Source organism: Notolepis coatsorum (assembly GCF_963971535.1).
Source record: "Notolepis coatsorum genome assembly, chromosome: 6".
NCBI lineage: Eukaryota > Metazoa > Chordata > Actinopteri > Aulopiformes > Paralepididae > Notolepis > Notolepis coatsorum.
In genome coordinates this window covers 26,277,180-26,298,003 of record NC_140170.1, presented here as the reverse complement: position 1 = coordinate 26,298,003, position 20,824 = coordinate 26,277,180, and positions in this window count along the sequence as shown.

Below are 20,824 nucleotides of genomic sequence, written 5' to 3'. Positions count from 1 at the left end.
CCCTGACCACCTGAGAGCACCACAGACTGTAGAACACTCTCCCTGACCACCTGAGAGCACCACAGACTGTAGAACACTCTCCCTGACCACCTGAGAGCACCACAGACTGTAGAACACTCTCCCTGGCCCCCTGAGAGCACCACAGACTGTAGAACACTCTCCCTGACCACCTGAGAGCACCACAGACTGTAGAACACTCTCCCTGACCACCTGAGAGCACCACAGACTGTAGAACACTCTCCCTGACCACCTGAGAGCACCACAGACTGTAGAACACTCTCCCTGACCACCTGAGAGCACCACAGACTGTGGAACGCTCTCCCTGACCGCCTGAGAGCACCACAGACTGTATAACACTCTCCCTGACCACCTGAGAGCACCACAGACTGTAGAACGCTCTCCCTGACCACCTGAGAGCACCACAGACTGTAGAACACTCTCCCTGACCACCTGAGAGCACCACAGACTGTAGAACACTCTCCCTGACCACCTGAGAGCACCACAGACTGTAGAACACTCTCCCTGACCACCTGAGAGCACCACAGACTGTAGAACACTCTCCCTGACCACATGAGAGCACCACAGACTGTAGAACACTCTCCCTGACCACCTGAGAGCACCACAGACTGTAGAACACTCTCCCTGACCACCTGAGAGCACCACAGACTGTAGAACACTCTCCCTGACCACCTGAGAGCACCACAGACTGTAGAACACTCTCCCTGGCCCCCTGAGAGCACCACAGACTGTAGAACACTCTCCCTGACCACCTGAGAGCACCACAGACTGTAGAACACTCTCCCTGACCACCTGAGAGCACCACAGACTGTAGAACACTCTCCCTGACCACCTGAGAGCACCACAGACTGTAGAACACTCTCCCTGGCCCCCTGAGAGCACCACAGACTGTAGAACACTCTCCCTGACCACCGGAGAGCACCACAGACTGGGGAACACTCTCCCTGACCACCTGAGAGCACCACAGACTGTAGAACACTCTCCCTGACCACCTGAGAGCACCACAGACTGTAGAACACTCTCCCTGACCACATGAGAGCACCACAGACTGTAGAACACTCTCCCTGACCACCTGAGAGCACCACAGACTGTAGAACACTCTCCCTGGCCACCTGAGAGCACCACAGACTGTAGAACACTCTCCCTGGCCACCTGAGAGCACCACAGACTGGGGAGCGCTCTCCCTGACCACCTGAGAGCACCACAGACTGTAGAACACTCTCCCTGACCACCTGAGAGCACCACAGACTGTAGAACACTCTCCCTGACCACATGAGAGCACCACAGACTGTAGAACACTCTCCCTGACCACCTGAGAGCACCACAGACTGTAGAACACTCTCCCTGGCCACCTGAGAGCACCACAGACTGTAGAACACTCTCCCTGGCCACCTGAGAGCACCACAGACTGGGGAGCGCTCTCCCTGACCACCTGAGAGCACCACAGACTGTAGAACACTCTCCCTGACCACCTGAGAGCACCACAGACTGTAGAACACTCTCCCTGACCACCTGAGAGCACCACAGACTGTAGAACACTCTCCCTGACCACCTGAGAGCACCACAGACTGTAGAACACTCTCCCTGGCCACCTGAGAGCACCACAGACTGTAGAACACTCTCCCTGGCCCCCTGAGAGCACCACAGACTGTGGATGTTTTTAAAAAGGCCCTCGAAACTCATCTTTTTAGAGAGCCTTTTTTGTTGATTTTATCTAGTTTTAGCTCCACGCATTTGATGTTCTTTTACCAGTTTTAGTCCTTCTTAATTTATGTTTTTTTTACTCTTTTACTAGTTTTAGTGTTCTTTTTACTCCTTTTAGTCTTGCTTATTTTCTATTATTTTTGTACTCTCTCTCTTGCTAGCTTTTTTTTTATATATATATTTTTTATTATTTTTTAAACAAACATATAAACAAACATGACAACACACGATAAGATATACAAGCATTAATTAACAGTGCATATACAATGAAATTACCATTTAGTCAATTGTCTTATAAAGGATATACCCCTAATACCTGTTATCTAAAAACCTATACACATATGCTCTAGCTTGTACCCCCCCCTCCCGGACCCCCCATTGGATAATCCAACCATTATAACTTGTTCCTAACCAGCCACTACCATTATATGCTAGCTTTTATTCTCTCCACCACTTCTAACCACATTGTCATTTTGGATTCATTGAGACCCAAAATTCTTGCTGTAGATATTTCTAGTCCAGACCTTCCGGCACATTTTTTCCGGTTGAAACCATCGTGATGCTATCAGCTTTTTAGCCACTGTGATACCGGATAAAAACAATCTCTTTAGCTGTGGAGGTACTGCATGCTCAAAGACATCATTCAGCAGTAATAGAGAGGGGTGTACAGGTATATCCAGAGTTAAGAGATTTGCTAATTGCTCTGTCACTTCTTTCCAAAATATCTTAACTGGTGGGCAGTCCCAGTACATGTGCATGAATGTCCCTTCGTCCCCATTTGTACATAGGGAGCATTTGGAGTCTTGTTTAAGACCCATTTTGTTCAGTCTTATAGGAGTTAAGTATGTCCTGTGAATATAGTTAAGATTGATTTGTTGATGGTCCGGGTTCCTTGATGCAAGTCGTACATTTGCCCAGGCCTCTTGCCAGTCAAAGTCTGTCTCCAGGTCTGGTATATCCCTCCTCCAGACTGAGTCTAGATGGAGGGTTTCATACGAGGCCGTTAGTAATTGATGATAAAGATCTGATACAAAACCTCTCGATGTCTCTCTTTCATAGAAGAATTTGTGGTATCTGTGGTGTACAATTGGTATCGTTAATGGAACACGTGAGCCTTCAAACATGCTAAATCCTGATAAATCTCCAAAGTCCTCAATCAGCTTGAGAAGATGAGGCAATGCGGTGTTGGGGTTTTGCATGAACAGTATTACGTCGTCCGCATATAAACTAATTTTGTGTTGTGTGCCCTTGATTATGATTGGTTCTATGGATTGGGATTGTCTTATATATTGTGCTAAAGGCTCTAATGATAGATCGAATAGTACGGGACTAAGAGGGCAACCCTGTCTGGAAGAACGTGATACCGGAAAGATTCCGGAGTTGATTATAGCTGTTGTAATCATGGCCGATGGGTCTTTGTATAATACTTTAATCATATCAATGAATCCTTTTCCTAACCCCATCCTTTCTAATACTGCCCATAGATACGACCATTCCAACCTGTCAAAAGCTTTCATTGCATCCAGGGACAGTATCGCCTTAGGTGTGTTGTCTTCCTTGTTAGCATCTAGTATGTGTAGTAATTCTCTTGCTAGCTTTTATGTTCTTTTACACTGTAGCGCTTTGAGATTTGATCCACAATTATAAAGCGCCCCCTACAAATCAAAAATATTATTATTATATATTTTTTATTTTCTTAATAGTAAAATGTATCGTGAGGTCTGGAACAAAAAAAACTGAATTATTATATTTGACATTCTAAGCATGACTTCATTGAAATGCTGGATATTTAACCAGCAGGCTATTATGAGCAAAAACTAAATTGGTTAGATTGGACATTTTATTAATTATATATCAAGCAGAGAGAACAGAGCAAACAACCGTGGCGCTGAGCTGTGTCTCCCTGGGTTGAGAGGTACAGTACAGGAGCAGCTGGACTCTGATGTACATGTTGGGTACATGTATGAGCCGTGTCTCCCTGGGTTGAGAGGTACAGTACGGGAGCAGCTGGACTCTGATGTACATGTGGGGTACATGTATGAGCCGTGTCTCCCTGGGTTGAGAGGTACAGTACAGGAGCAGCTGGACTCTGATGTACATGTTGGGTACATGTATGAGCCGTGTCTCCCTGGGCTGAGAGGTACAGTACAGGAGCAGCTGGACTCTGATGTACATGTGGGGTACATGTATGAGCTGTGTCTCCCTGGGTTGAGAGGTACAGTACAGGAGCGGCTGGACTCTGATAGACATGTTGGGTACATACATGTATGAGCTGTGTCTCCCTGGGTTGAGAGGTACAGGAGCGGCTGGACTCTGATGTACATGTTGGGTACATGTATGTATGAATGAATGACCTTTATTTATGTAGCACCCTTCACAGCACGAATGCACAGGGTGCTTTACACTACAGCTTAGTATATAAAAAACTAGGGATGTCGATATTATCGGCCGATATTGGCATTAAAGTGTGATATCGGATTTTTTATTTTTTTTTACATTTATTTAACCTTTATTTACCCAGGCAAGCAAGTAAGAACTAATTATGTTTTAATTTATTGTCAAAAGTATGCATAATGTTGTGTTAATTCCACGACAAGAGATATGTAATGTTAATTACCTGAAATTATTCCGTTTTTTGGGGGGGAAACCCTGCATATATCAGTATCGGTTGATATCAGTTGATATCGGTATCGGAAATTAAGAGTTGGACAATATCGGTATATCGGTATCGGTAAAAAAGCCAATATCGAACATCCCTAATAAAAACAGAAATAAATGACAACAACAACAACAACAACAACAACAACAACAACAACAACAACAACAACAACAACAACAACAACAACAACAACAACAACAACAACAACAGACAGCAGTTAAAAAACAGTGAAGGCAGATAAAAAAGTAGAATAAAATAATTTTTGATAAAATCATCAGTCACTAATTAAAAAACAAAACCATAGGAACAGTGAGGACAAGAAGGAGTGCCTATGTATGATCAAAGGCCTGTCTGAACACATGTGTTTCTAGTTGTTCTGTACATGTTCCAGAGGGCCCTACGCAGTGCGCGCAGACAACTTGGCTGGACATATGGCCAGACTTGCACAGGAAAGAGACATTCAGTTAGTGACCTTCTCGCAGGCATATGCGGGGAGACAAGTCTAACCAACTTCTAAAATTCTCGAAGACACTCTGATGTCACGAGACCGCCGCCATCTTGGTATGGTGGAAAACAAACGGATTTCTACGATCAAATGTATGCGTTGAGCTCCGTTTTTATTACATATTTCATCCTGCTCCTAATCCTCCTCTTCCTCCTCCTCCTCCTCTTCCTCCTCCTCCTCCCCCTCCTCCTCCTCCTCCTCCTCCTCCTCCTCCTCCTCCTCCTCCTCCTCCTCCTCATCCTCCTGCTCCTCCTCCTGCTCCTCCTCCTGCTCCTCCTTCTCCTCCTCCTCCTCCTCCTCCTCCTCCTCCTCCTCCTCCTCCTCCTCCTCCTCCTCCTCCTCCTCCTCCTCCTCCTCCTCCTCATCCTCCTCCTCATCCTCCTCCTTCTCCTCCTCCTCCTCCTCCTCCTCCTCCACCAGGGGTCACTGCAGGGCGCCACAGGGAGCAGCGTACTGGCTCATGTATAATGGCAGGTCATGCATTATGCAGCAGCTTAGGTCACCGCGCAGGATCTTCATGTTCTCGGCTACAGTCCACTTGTCGCTGCTCTGGTCGTAGCGCTCCATGTTGGAGAGGGTGGTGGAGCCACTGTAGCCTCCGACCACGAAGAGCAGGTCGTCCAGCACCGCAATGCCAAAGCGGCTGCGGGGGGACTGGCTCATTCTCATGAAATCTTGATTTCAAAATGTCAAACATAATTTTTTTTAACAAACTTGCATCAACAAATTTCCTTTTCAAGCACTATAAGCCAGGTCTAGAGTATATGTGAATAATAATTAGAAAATATTTATTTACAATTTAACACCTTTTTGAACACATTTTCCAAAATAAGTCCTTCAAATTTGCATTACCGCAACAGTCTTAAAACTTCAAGACAATAAGAAAAGTGTATACATTTTCAAAGTTTTAAGAATTGATTATTAACAGTCATAGACACATACCTGAAACTATGAAATAATATATATTTTTAAATAATCATTTTTAGAATAGTTTGTCATTACTCTCATTACCGCAACACCTTCTGCAGTCGACAACCTAATTTTTGTGATATTTCATGGAAACCTGAATTTTTCTTAAAATGTCATTGTAAACATGAAAGCACAAAACAAATAGATCATGGACATGCCTTTAGAATCAAATTATAATTGTTCACTAAATTAAATAAACATTAAATTAACAGCTGTTGTGGTAATGATATATGGGTTTCGGAAATGAGATTAATGATTTCGGTAATGATAATAACATTTACATTTACATTTAGTCATTTAGCTGACGCTTTTATCCAAAGCGACTTACAAGTTCTGTACGACAAGCCATCAGGAAGGGCACAACTCTATCAGCTGAGCAACAATGTTCATCAAAGTGTTGAGTGCTACAGTGTAGGTTAGTTTATTAGGACAAGTGCATGACAGTACGGTTAGTTAGGGTTAGATTTTTTTTTTTTTTTTTTTTTTTTAATTCAGATAATGGTTGAAGAAGTGCGTCTTTAGTCGACGGCGAAAGATTGGACGTGATTCGGCTGTCCTAACTGGGGTGGGTAGTTCATTCCACCATTGTGGGGCAAGGACTGAGAATAGGCGACTTCTCTTTGATGACCCTCCCGGAGCTTGGATAGGAGTAGGTCTGAGGCGGCCAGAAGATGCAGAGCGTAGGGGTCTTGAGGGTGTGTAGTTAGAGACCATTGACCGGAGGTAGGCGGGAGCGGTTCCCTTTGCCGCACGGTATGCTAGGTCGAGGGCCTTGAAGCGGATTCGTGCAGCAATGGGGAGCCAGTGCAGGTCCCTAAGAAGTGGGGTGACATGGGCCGACTTCGGTAGGTTTGAGATCAGGCGGGCCGCTGCGTTCTGAATGAGTTGAAGAGGCTTAGTGGCAGTGGCCGGGAGGCCAGCGAGCAGTGCATTGCAGTAGTCGAGGCGGGAGATGACTGTTGATTGGACGAGGAGTTGGGTGGCTTCTTTTGTCAGGAAGGGGCGTATCCTTCTGACGTTGCTCAGGAGGAATCGGCAGGTTCTGGTCGTCGCTGCGATGTGAGCAGAGAAGTTCAACTGGTCGTCGAGGACAACACCAAGGTTCTTGGCGGTCGGGGACGCAGTCACAGCTGCATTCTCGACTGTGATTGAAAGGTCGGTTAGGGGGGAGGATTTGGCCGGCAGGTGGAGCAATTCTGTTTTGCTTAGGTTCAGTTTGAGGTGGTTGGACGTCATCCAGGCTGAGATGCCGGACAGACAGGCCGAGATCCGCACAGAGACGTGGATATCTGAGGGAGGGAAGGAGAGGAAGAGTTGAGTATCGTCGGCATAACAATGGTAGGAGAAGCCATGAGACGTGATAATGTTACCCAGTGATTTAGTGTAGAGGGAGAAGAGAAGGGGTCCTAAAACCGAGCCCTGGGGGACACCCGTCCGCAGGGGGCGGGTGGCCGACAGGGTCCCTCTCCATGACACTTGGTAGGAGCGGTCATTGAGGTATGATGACAGCCATGTCAGCGCAGAGCCAGCCACTCCCATTCCTGCGAGGGCCGCAAGGAGGATCTGGTGGTTGACTGTGTCGAAGGCTGCAGATAGATCTAGGAGAATCAGGACAGAGGAGAGGCCTTTCGCTTTTGCTAAGTGAAGTGCCTCTGTGACCGCAATGAGGGCTGTCTCTAATAAGTATGCTAAGTGTTGCCAGACACAACTCGAGGCTTAAGAGCAAGGCTGTTGGTTATTCAAAGCAAACCACTTGGTGTGTCTGATTAGCCACAAACACCAAAGCAGAAAATTGGAAAGTTTCACAGCACCGTTTGGCTACAAATCGACTTTAAACAGGACATTTTGGTCCATAAGGAATGAATGGGAGAACATTCTAGAACATTTGTGATGTCACAGTATGATGTCATAATAGACATTCTAGAACATTTGTGTCACAGTATGCTGTCATAATAGGACATTCTAGAACATTTGTGATGTCACAGTATGATGTCATAATACATTCTAGAACATTTGTGGTGTCACAGTATGCTGTCATAATAGACCATTCTAGAACATTTGTGATGTCACAGTATGATGTCATAATAGACATTCTAGAACATTTGTTATGTCACAGTATGATGTCATAATAGAACATTCTAGAACATTTGTGATGTCACAGTATGATGTCATAATAGAGGCGCGGAATTTGTCTAGTTTTACTTGCATCCCAAAATTTAGGTAACACAACAAATTACATAATTATGAAAACCTCTAATTTACTGTCTTATTTGTCAAGTTAACACAGTGAACCTTTTTAATGAGAGATTATTTCAGGGCTTGCCAACTCTCACTGACTGCAGTGACTGGATGCTTTCATAAAATTGCAACTAAGGCATTTGCATATCCTGTCAATCAAATTAAGAAAAAAAATGCATTTGTTCAGCTCAACTCACAACTTTATTCTGTTTAACAACATTCTGTTTAAAAATACAATAAGATGCAATCAATATACAGAATAATAACAAAAACAAACAACCTTTTTCATAGAACAATCACTGGTTCAGGTCATATACTTCAAAAAGTGCTATACAAAAAAAAAAAAAAACTCAAACAATCACACATAGGCCTGATAAGCAAAATGTGCAACTCTGAACCTTGCTTAGATAATACAATCCATATAGGCCTAAGATAAATGTGTATATTCTTGTTAAAAACAAGTAGGCCTGTACAAAATGAAATAAAAAAACAAGGACACAATCATGACAAAATGGTTGTCATGTATAAAACATGCTTAGACCTGTAGAACCCCCCACCCCACAACACGCATTTACACACACTTCTTTGTGTATTTAGCCCAGATCTCAGCTGAAACACTAAAATGGCGTGCAGAGGATGTGGCAGGTAGTGGCTCCGGGATGACACATTTGATGTCATCCAAGTAATACCACACTTTCTCTCCATCGAACCTCCGAGATGGAATGTAGAATTTATTCTCTCCAGCACAATTCATCGTGTCAACTTCATATTGATCATCCACAATCTGTAAAGGACATAGGTAAAAGAAAAAGTACAAAACAGGACTCAGGATTTACCATTAACAAGTAACCTAGTGTCCATATCTAAAACTAGTTCTACATACCTGTGTGATGGTGCCAGGGAACAACTCTGCATCATACTCCACAAGGACCCACTTTCCCACGTCCAAAACAGGTCCTGGCTCTGCATTCTCCGTATCTGACTCCACATTCGCTCCTATGAAGGAGCACTCTTTTGGGAGAAAGCATCCACATGCACTGCCACAAAAGCAGGATACGTCCCGGGTCTGGATTACCCCTGGTTTTGTAGATGTCAGCTATAAACAGAAATTAAACAATAAATGTATTAAAAAAGCATATGAATCAATAAAGTTAAGCCAACTTATGACAATTAATTAATTAATTAATTAAAACACTTAACAGGAGCACTCATTCAAGGGTACTACGACTATGCTTGCTCCTCATGGTACCAAAGCACCTCAAAGGCACTAAAAACAAGATTACAAACATCACAAAACAAACTGGTCAGACTACTGCTTGACCTTACTCCTAGAACCCACCTCACCCCTGCCCACTTTGTCATTATGAATTGAAAATGGGGGACCCTGATGTAAACAAGACGAAAGTCTTTCTCTGGTCTGCATCCCCTTAACAATTGTGTGTATTGAGCTGTACTGCATTGTACCCATTCTACAACCTATTAATAAAGTTTTCAATCAATCAATCAAATGTGTTCAACCTCATGTCACATTGACCTACCTGGTGAATCTTCATAGTCCCGGGCACTGTATTCAGGGCTGGAGGAATCAAATCGTGGGCCGAAATGATCTCCTCCTCTGTTACCATGTATAGCCTTACAGATGAGTGTGTTGCCAGTTGCTCATGCAGTGTGTTGGTGTCTGGGATGCTAGTTCCATAAGCAACAAGCCGGTCTGCTAGGTTCTTGAGTGCACCCCCTACCCCATCAGGGGCACCCTTGCCATGAGATGCCTCTGAGAAGTTCCAGGTGACATATTCAAACCCTCTCATGAAAGGCACTGTCGAGGCCAGATAGAATGCTGTCTTGTTGCGGTACTGGGAGGTGGGTCCATCTGAAATAAAATGGATGTGCTTCACTTCTGGATGTTCCTCCCGGATGGACTTGAGCACTGGATTAAGATGAGCCCACGTTGCAACAGCATCATGTTTTAGGGACGCTGACAGAGACGCAAAAGACTCCACACGTCCCCCACTCAGGTATTTGACCCCAGTATGAAGCGTCACTTGCTGGTTCCCGCCACCAAAGTGGGTGTCTTTCACTTCCCTGGTGTACTTACAGCTGTAGTTCTCACTGTAATCAATGTGGACGGCCACCTCTTTCTCAGTAAGGTTCTCCTTGAGTGACTTCAGCCTCTGGAACTGGTGCTGGATGTTATACACATGAATGGCCAGTTTATTTACATGGTCCTTAGTGAGGTCAACAAGTTTGTCGATAGATGTGTGTGTCTTCTCCAGTGCTGTGTTTTTGACATTCGTCTCCTCCAGTGCACCATCTTTTCCCTTTTTTGTGATTTTACCTGTCCGGGTAACCCACTGGTCCCAGGAAATTATGTTTCCCTTGGTTGATGGATCAATAGTTGTAGGGAAGGTTTTGCCTTGGCATTGAATGCACCTTCTGTACATGCATTCCACATCACTTGAGCTGCAGACACAGGACTCAACTATTTCAGTTGTGGATGGTGTGGCAACAATCCAAAGCTGGTGAAGCTTCTTGATTTTGAATAGGAAATTCTCGTGGATTTTGCAGGCACAGGTTTCTCTTTGGGAAACGTTGGGTCTCACGATCCAAAAGGGCTTCAGTCTGCAGAACTGAGCCCTTGAGAGTTTGTAGCGAGGGTGCTGACTGAGAAATTTAACATGTAGTCTCTCCATAGTGTCAGTCAGTGCCCTCTTCCTGAACACTTGTCCTTTCTTGCGGACTTCCCCTGTTTTGCCATTGATGACGGTTGAGTTGTCATCCTAGTGCAAGAAACGACTCACAACATGTCCCATCAATCGTCTCTGGCTGTTGTTGGGCAGGGTCTTGGGCTCTCTCTCCGGTGGGTGGCTCTCTTCTCAATGGTGCCTATCAAAGGTGCTGGTCCTTTTTTGTTTTTTTCTTGTAGCCTTCTAAGCTGCTTCGTTAGGTTAGAGTATTTTCGGGGACTGGATTTCCAGTTGATCTTTTGTCGCCCTCAGTTTTGACCTCAGTGAGGTTATGGTTGCCTCCCTTTTTCTTCCTGCTTTGGGGGTGGAGGTCTGCTCTGGTGTTGGGCAGTTCAAAGGTGGCTCGGGAGGCCTTGGTACTACCTGGACATCCTGCATTCTCCTTTTTCTTCTTGCTTTGGGGGTGGACGTCTGCTCTGGTGTTGGGCAGTTTGATGGCAGTTCTGGGGGGCTTGGTGGTACCGGTAGGCCTACATATTGCTCCAGTACCTGTGTGGCATCTGGCTCATTGATGGAGGGAGGGGTCAAATCCAAGATGGCATTCAGTGTTTTCTTTTTAGCATAATGCCTGTTCGAATTTTCTCTCCATTGTTTTTTTTTCCTTTCATATTGTTTGGAGGTAAGATCTTCCATTTTCTTGATCTTACCATTTTCCTTTTGTTTTTGATATCTAGAAATGAAAAGGAAGCATGCCATAAAATTAGGAAAAACATCTAGAAATGAAAAGGAAGCATGCCATAAAATTAGGAAAATATAGGGCTGACCCCTATTAATCGACTAATCGGTCGAAAGGGGCCGTAGTCGACTGGCCAACCTCTTAGTCGAATATAAAAGATTATTAATATATATATATATTTTTTTTTTTACTTTTTTTTTTCAAAAGAAAAGAGGCATAGAAGCGTGGCTAACGCTAATGGCACGCATACCAGAGGCTAACTGCCTACGAAAACAGGCACAGAGGCACTGAAAGAGGATTTCACCCATCTAATGAACACACTATACTAGACAAATATCAAGATGTATCCATCAGTGGACCAATTGCATGCTTTTGCAGAGGACAAGACGCCTTTAGTCGACTCCTTCAGACATTAAGCACCCCCACAGCCCAAATGGAATGATTAATAGTCGACTAACGGCAAATTTTGGCCAATCCTAGTCGACCATCCAAATCCTTAGTCGGGGACAGCCCAGGACAGACCCTACACTATGCACTGGATGGCTTATGTATTGTGTGTGTGTGTGTGTGTGTGTGTGTGTGTGTGTGTGTGTGTGTGTGTGTGTGTGTGTGTGTGTGTGTGTGTGTGTGTGTGTGTGTGTGTGTGTGTGTGTGTGTGTGTGTGTGTGTGTGTGTGTGTGTGTGTGTGTGTGTGTGTGTGTGTGTGTGTGTGTGTGTGTGTGTGTGTGTGTGTGTGTGTGTGTGTGTGTGTTACAGTAGGGCCTGACTTTCTTAAAGTGTGTGTGCATATGTGTGTCCTACAGTAGGGTTCTCCCTATGTGTGTGTGTGTCCTACAGTAGGGACTGAATGGCTTACAAAGTGTGAGTGTGTACACATGCTCTAGTGAGGGCCAGAAAGCTGGACATCCTATCAACTAAATGGCTTGTATGAGGCTTCCTATAAACTAGCATGTTTGCTAATGACTGTACCATTCCCACCCCCCTTACCTCTCTCTCTCCTTCCTTCTGTACTCGTCCAGCAGGTCAGGGTTGTTGTAAACCTTTTCTCTGAATTTTGCTAGCCTAGCCTTTGCTAACGCTTTCTTTTTCTCAGTGGCTGACTGTCTGCAATGAAACAGGAAAGTTAGTAAATTACATCAAAATGAACTGTTGATGATACACATTTTATTATTACTATGTAATTACAACTGTTGTGAAGGGCCAGATTAAACCGAATATATATATTTATTTATATATATATATTTAATTGTATTTGTATATTCTCTAATATTCCCTGATATCCCTTGTATATTCCTTGTACAATATGCATTGAATATCCATTCTAGCCTACTGAACATCCCATAATAGTCTCCATTCTACTATTGGTCGAGACCTTGGTGCCAGGCTGCCATACCCCTCAGACCCAGTTCAAACGTACCGCTCGACATGTACGAACAAGTCCTAGTTCCGCGTAGGAATTTGGCTACCGCACCACTAATGGGACTATTTGTTCATAGTGCGTATATATACTGCGCTACTAAAGTAGGACTTTCTTTTCAGTCCAGTTTCTTACCCTCCAATAGAGTCACAGACGTAAAGCCTCCCCGCGATGCCACGTGTGGGAGTAAGGCCAAGTTCGGCCTACCATCGGTATTGAGACATCGTGTATATTAATATTTGAATAGTCATATTTGGCACTATATCGTCGAGTTGGACGTAGTCTATTAAGCTAATAATAGTCTGTTAATATATAGTGCTTCGTGCGGTGAGAATACTACCGTAGTCAGTACCCCATCGTTTCGGGCAGAGAACTGGCTGCTTACCCAGGGTGGTTGACCCTATGTCAGGGGTCGGGAACCTATGGCTCGCGAGCCATATATGGCTCTTCTGGTGACAGCATATGGCTCCCAGAAATTTTTGAGTAAATTTTTTTTATTTTTTTTTTTTAATGCTTGTGATATTTCTTAATAATACTGTGTCATTTTAAAGTAAACATAAATTAGTTTTGAAGATACAGCTAATAGTATCTGTAGCTGAAGATATAGCGAGCAGAGCTGGCGAGGGAACACAAGTGGACAGAAATAAAAAATCTTCAACCTGAAGACCAGCTGATTCTTAAAACTTGGAACGAGCTTCCTGTGACATACCACACAATGCAGCGTGAGTATTGCCGTATTGACCATGTTTGGCTCTACATATGCATGTGGGCAGTCATTCTCGCATATGAGGAACATTAAGACCAACCTACGCTCACGTTTAACTGATGGAAGCCTCAACGCCTGCATGAAGCTCAATCTCACCACGTATGAACCAGATTACAAGGCCATCAGCAAAACCATGCAGCACCAGAAGTCGCATTAAAAGTAAGACATATTTAATTTATTATATGTTAAAAATACTATATGGCTCTCAATGAAATATATTTAGAAATATTTGGCTTTTATGGCTCTCCCAGTCAAAAAGGTTCCTGACCCCTGCCCTATGTGAAGCTGCACCCGAGGAGCCCCAGAGCCGACGAGCGAGTGGACCTGTATACCGGATTATTCTACCGACGACAGCCCGCCTTCCCAGGCACGGATTATGCTTTGGATACTTTGATTATTCTATGGATAAAGACCCCCGACACTACCGTGTGTTGGAACCCCCCCCCCTGGAGAGGACGCAAGGTGAGGAGACGCTCTGCAAGACGAGGTCTCTCCACATCTCTCCCCCGTGGACCGGAGAGAGCCGGCCCACAAAGAGTCCACCTGCTTTCATCTGTGGTCCAAGGATCGCCGGCGCATTGAACGGCACTACAGTGGGTTCTCCTGGGATACCCTTGGCCGGACGAGGCAGCTGGATTCTACCCCCCCCCCCCTCCTACTCCTGTCGGCTTACAAGCGACCGGATTAACCCCCTCTAGTGTATCCAGCCTATAATCATTAAAGTATCATTGCTGTTATTCCTTAACTATTCCAGGTCGTATATTTACCACCTGCGCCTTCAGAGATTGGACATTATCTATTGATATACCGACGAATACTCCTTGCCATAAAAGTGCATACTATTTCAATTCATAAATGTAATTAAGTGATTAAGTGTTTATTCTACACACCATCGCTGTGTAGGAAATAAAGACCTGTTTCTAATTCGTACATTTGTGTTGGATCCGTTTCATCTACGTGAGAGTGTTCATGATAATATATTTATGCCGTGTACTGGGTGGCCGAATATTAAGTACAAAGGTAGTGGTAGTAAGTATCATATCTAGTAATACAGTCAGGGAATTGTACCCCTCAGTTACAATTGGTCCTTCGAGCCGGAGGGTAATTAGTGTAATATTAATATAGTGTTATTAATATTGAAATGGCCTATGATGAACACTCCACGAAACGATCCTCCTAACCAACGCCCGCAGCGCGAACGACGGCTCCCTCAGTACTTAGAGGCTTACGCTGTCAGTCAACAACCTAGTATTCTACTAACAGTAAACGCGGTAAAACTAGAAAGTAAAAGTATGTCTAACCCCAACGCCCAGACTACCCCGACCATAGAGGCCCCTACGGGCTCTAATGTAACTGACCAAGTTCACGGTGGGGACCAGTGGGAACCAGACATGACTTCACACCCCGCCAGTACTGAAGAAGTAGTCCCCGATGAGTCCCGGGAGGAATACAACGCTACCGAGAGAGAACTCGGCACGGAAGAAGACGGGGAGAGCACCGTGGAGATAGAGCTCCAAGGCTCCGCAAGGAGTACCCCGAGGGAAGGCTCCCCTATACAACCGCCTTCTCCCAGCGAGGCAGAGAGGACCCTACAGCAGGCCTTCCTCATCAGCCTGAACGCCGCTGCTGAACGCGACCGACTGCAGATCCAGCAGCGAAGCGAACACGAGCAGATACGTCTAGAAATAAGACGCATTCAGATGGAAGAGAATGTGGCCCGAGAATGAGCCGGTGCTCAACGGGACGCAGCGCGCGACAGACAGCAGTCGCAACTAATAGAACAGCTGATCAGACGGACAACACCCTCTCCCTCCGCCAGAGGCTCCAGGAACTCGTCTAGACACACCTCCAGGGCGGCATCCCCTAGCCGAGTAAACAACCCTGAACTTGACCAACAGACGAGGTCTATACCCCCCACAGACCACCTCCCCCCACCGGTCCAAGCGAGACCTAGCAACCGGGAAGGAGCAGCATATCCTGTGGAGAGGCTAAACCAGAGACTACAAGCACTGGATGACCTAACTGAAGACGAAGAGGAAGAGGAGGAGAACCGCGCCCGAAGACAGCACAGTACTCTACCGGACCAGGAGGTCCGGTACAGCCCAGGCTATACTCCCGCGGAGCTGCGCTACAGACCCCCGACTCTATACACGGGTGAACACGACGCACGACCCGCACCGAGGAACAGCACCTGGACAAGCGGGCCATGGTACACTGCCGGTACCAGCCCATACCAAGGAGCGGGAGGAGACTCGCCTAGGAGGCCTCTCCCCCAACGCTCGCCGATGTATCCACAGTCAGCGTCATACATTGGCACGCCTATGGTACCCGACTTCACCCAAGAGAACCGGGCCTAGCATACAGAACTCCGCATGTGTCTGGAGACCATGTTGGTGGATGTATTGGATGAACGCCACAAATACGCCATCCTACTGCAGCACTTAAAGGTGCCCCGCGCACATAATATAGCGCTCGCCTACGCGACTTCCACCACCCCATACACAGCAGCGCTGGTAGCATTGGACCAGAGGTATGGGCGCATATGGGATTACGTGATCCAGGAGATCCGACACATCGACCGCTTACCCCCAGCAATAGACAATCGAGCACTGGACGACCTGTCCATCAGAGTGCAGTCCCTGGTAGGGATGTTGGGAGCGCAAAGAGAGAAGGGGAAGTATGAACTTTACGCCAACTCAAATGTGGAAAGGATTCTGGAGAAGCTGCCGCCCGCTCGTCAGGAGCGCTTTAGGCGGCAGAGGGACCACAGAGACCCGAATGGCCCCGAACCGAACCTCCTCGATCTAGCAGACTTCCTGGCGAGAGAAGTCAGCAGCCTACGGCTAGATACATTCGGACGGAGCACCCCTGGCTCCAGAGAAGGAACCAGACGACTAAATGATGGAAGAAGATCGGTGACTGTGATGCACCAATCGGAGTCAGTACCGAGCAGCAGGAGCCACAGTACCCCCTCCAGAACGGAGAAGTGGAAGATAGTGTGCCCCTACTGTGAGAAAGAACACTGGCTAGCGCAATGTGACTCCTTCCCCAAGCTGAACGCGGAGGAAGCAGGTCAATGGATAAAGTCCAACAAGCGCTGTTTTCGCTGTGCGCGCTCACACATGGCAGCCGAATGCCGCTTAAAGAAAAGGTGCACCAAGTGCGATGGAGCCCATCTGGACATACTTCACGACAGTAACAGACGGCGCCCTTCACCTGCACCATCCAGCCGCAAAGCGAGCGTCATGTACATCGATCCCGCCAGCAGCAGTGGAGCCCGAGTACTCCTAAAAGTAGTGCGTGTGACACTAAGCTACCAGAATAAAGTCCTGGACACTTACGCCGTCCTCGATGACGGGTCAGAGAAGACCCTGCTGCTCGCCTCCGCTGCGGCCCAGCTAGGGCTGCGGGGAAGCGAAACCCAAATGACAATTCGGACAATAAGACGAGATTTGAAGACGATAAAGGGCGAGAATGTCTCATTCTCTATCGCAGCAAGCGGCCAGCCTGAGCGACGGTACCAGATTGCAGACGCTTTCACCAGCCAAGAAATAGGACTGTCGCGGTACACATACCCCGTCGCCAAGCTGATGGAGAAATATGCACATCTGCGCAAGTTACCGATCCCGCTCATAGACAATGCTATGCCGACCCTGTTGATAGGCTCCGACCATGCAGACCTCATTGTCCCGATAGACCGGGTTCATACCGGACCCCGAGGCTGTCCTGCAGCAGTCGAGACCCGTTTGGGATGGACTCTCCAAGGCCCGCTCGCCAAATCTCTCAACCGAAGTACAGCCACTAGATGTCTCCACTCCCGAGTCACAGAGGGAGAAACCGCACTCCTGCAACACGTAGAGCGGCTATGGAGCTTGGAACAAATGCCCTTTAAGAATGGAAAGAAAGACATTCGCTCTAAAGATGACGTTTACGCCATTCACCTCCTCGAGACAGGGACCAAGAGAGTCCCGGTCAACGGCGTGTTGAGATACGCCACGCCACTCCTGCGGCGAGAAGGAATGCCTACTTTCCACGCCAAGACAGACGCCATAGAACGGTACCTGCTGAACACGGAGCGGCGCTTAGCCAAGAACCCCGCCCAAGAGAGTGTATACCGCGCTGAGATTGAGAAGCTCATCACAGCGGGACACGTCACAAAGATGGACATTAAAGAGGCTGACCAGACCACTGAATCGTGGTACGTGCCCCACCACAAGGTCCATCACAACGGTAAAGACCGCATAGTATTTAACTGCAGCTACCAGATCGGATCCCAAAATCTGAATAAAGAGTTACTGCCCGGTCCCACACTCGGCCCCTCCCTACTCGGCGTTCTACTCCGCTTCCGCCAGGAAAAGGTGGCCATCAGCGGGGACATTAAAGGAATGTTCCTGCAGGTGAGATTAGTAGAGGCGGACAAGCCCCTGTTACGGTTCCTATGGAGAGAGAAGCCAGGAGATGAGCACCCAGCCATCTACCAATGGGAAGTCCTCCCCTTCGGAACGACGTGCAGCCCCTGCTGTGCGACATTTGCACTACAGAAACATGTAGCAGAGGACCCAGCAGCGGACGAAGAGGTCCGACACAGCGTAAAGAACAGCTTCTACGTAGACAACTGTCTACAAAGCCTTTCAACCCAGGAAGAAGCCGAGGCTCTCCTGATTAAACTCCGCGCCTCATTGATCAAAGGCGGCTTTGATCTCAGGCAGTGGGCCAGCAGCGATCCGCAAGTACTGCGCAGCCTCTCCTCCGAGGACAAGGCAGCCAGCAGCGAGACCTGGATGGCTACAATCCCGGGAGAAGCCCAGGAGATGACCCTGGGATTGGTGTGGCGATTCAAAACAGATTCGCTTCACTACAGACACAAGCCCCTGACTACGGAGCAGGGAAGGCCGGCGGCGGCGCCGACCACCAGACGGAGTGTGTACACAACACTCGCCCGACAATATGACCCGCTAGGATGTATTCTACCGTACACCACCAGGGCAAAAATGATTGTACGAGCATTGTGGGACAAGGACCAGGGCTGGGACGACCCCATTCCCGCACACCTTGCATCCACCTGGAGAGAGTGGGAGATGGAGCTCCACTCACTCCCAGGCGTTAATATGCGCCGAAGCTACTTCCCACCCACGGTGAGGCCAGAGACATGTAAAATGGACTTACACGTCTTCAGTGACGCCTCAGAGGTCGCATACGGATCAGTAGCCTACTTGCGGGCCCAAGACCAGGGGGGAGAGATCTACACAGCATTTGTCCTCGCCCGCTCGAGAATAGCCCCACGCAAGCAACAATCTATCCCACGTCTAGAGCTCTGCGCAGCCCTAGCCGGAGCGCACCTAGCCACGCTCATCCAACGTGAGCTCACCATACCGGTGTCTAGAACAATCCTGTGGTCAGATTCCACGACGGTACTCGCCTGGATCAAATCGGACTCATGCAAGTACAAAGTCTTCGTGGGAGTCAGAGTCACCGAGATTCAAGACTTAACCGAAGAGTTAACCGGAGAAACAGAGTGGCGCTACGTTGATACAAAACAGAACCCAGCTGACGTCATCACCCGGGGGATGCCCCTGGATGACCTCACCCGTCGCAATGTCTACAGTGACGGCCCCGCATTCCTAAGACTCCCGGAAGGACAGTGGCCCATGCCTATCCCGAGGGAAGCAAGTCCAGAGGAGGTGGAAATTAAGAAGTCTGTGTTCTGTGGATTGAGCACCGTAGCCTCCACCGACCCTAACATAAACGATTGCACGTCCATAGAGAGTGCACAACAAAGAACATTCCTGCGGTACCACCCGGAGTGCAAGTCCCCCGCTGATATGTCAGCAGCTAACTACGAGGAAGCAGAATTGCTTCTACTGCAGCGAGCCCAGAGAGACTCGTTCCCCGATGAATTGGCCTGTCTACAGGGAGGAAAGCCCGTCCCATCCGACAGCAGATTAATTCACCTGGCCCCCGAGAGCGACGCTCACACCCTCATCAGAGTGGGTGGTCGCCTACGCAGAGCCCCCAATCTACCGGATGACATTAAATACCCGATCGTATTGAACAGCCGACACAAGGTCACAGAGCTGATTATAAAGAAATACGATGAGGATGTACATCACGCAGGAGCAGAAACAGAAACAGTCCTCACGGAGATTGAGGGAGTACTTAACTCGAAGCCCCTCGGATATGTCTCCAGTGATGTGGCGGATATCGACCCAGTTACCCCCAACACACTCCTGATGGGGCGGCTAGATCCCACATTACCCCAGACAATGTACCGGCCTGAAGAAGCGAACGGCCGACGAATGTGGAGGTACAGCCAAGTATTAGCCGACAAGTTTTGGAACAGTTTCCTACTGCACTACCTACCGTCTCTACAGACCCGCCAGAAGTGGGTAAAGGAGAGAGACAATTTGACAGAAGGAACAGTCGTCATGATTATTGATCAATCACTGCCCAGAGCTATGTGGCCGGCCGGCCGCGTAAGCAAAGTGATCACCGGTGCCGACGGCAAGGTCCGAGCAGCTGAAGTGCTCGTCCAGGGTCGCACTTACACCCGTCCCGTGGCAAGGCTCATAGAACTGCCTCGACTCCCAGACACAATCGATGATGACCATGACCCTACAACCCTATGACTTTGTGAAGTTGACTGACCCCTACAGCAAACCCTTATGTGTAAATAGACAACGCGATTAATCTGTCTCCGTTTAACTGATTAGGTCTGGGACCTATTCAGGGGGTGGCTGTTGTGAAGGGCCAGATTAAACCGAATATATATATTTATTTATATATATATATATTTAATTGTATTTGTATATTCTCTAATATTCCCTGATATCCCTTGTATATTCCTTGTACAATATGCATTGAATATCCATTCTAGCCTACTGAACATCCCATAATAGTCTCCATTCTACTATTGGTCGAGACCTTGGTGCCAGGCTGCCATACCCCTCAGACCCAGTTCAAACGTACCGCTCGACATGTACGAACAAGTCCTAGTTCTGCGTAGGAATTTGGCTACCGCACCACTAATGGGACTATTTGTTCATAGTGCGTATATATACTGCGCTACTAAAGTAGGACTTTCTTTTCAGTCCAGTTTCTTACCCTCCAATAGAGTCACAGACGTAAAGC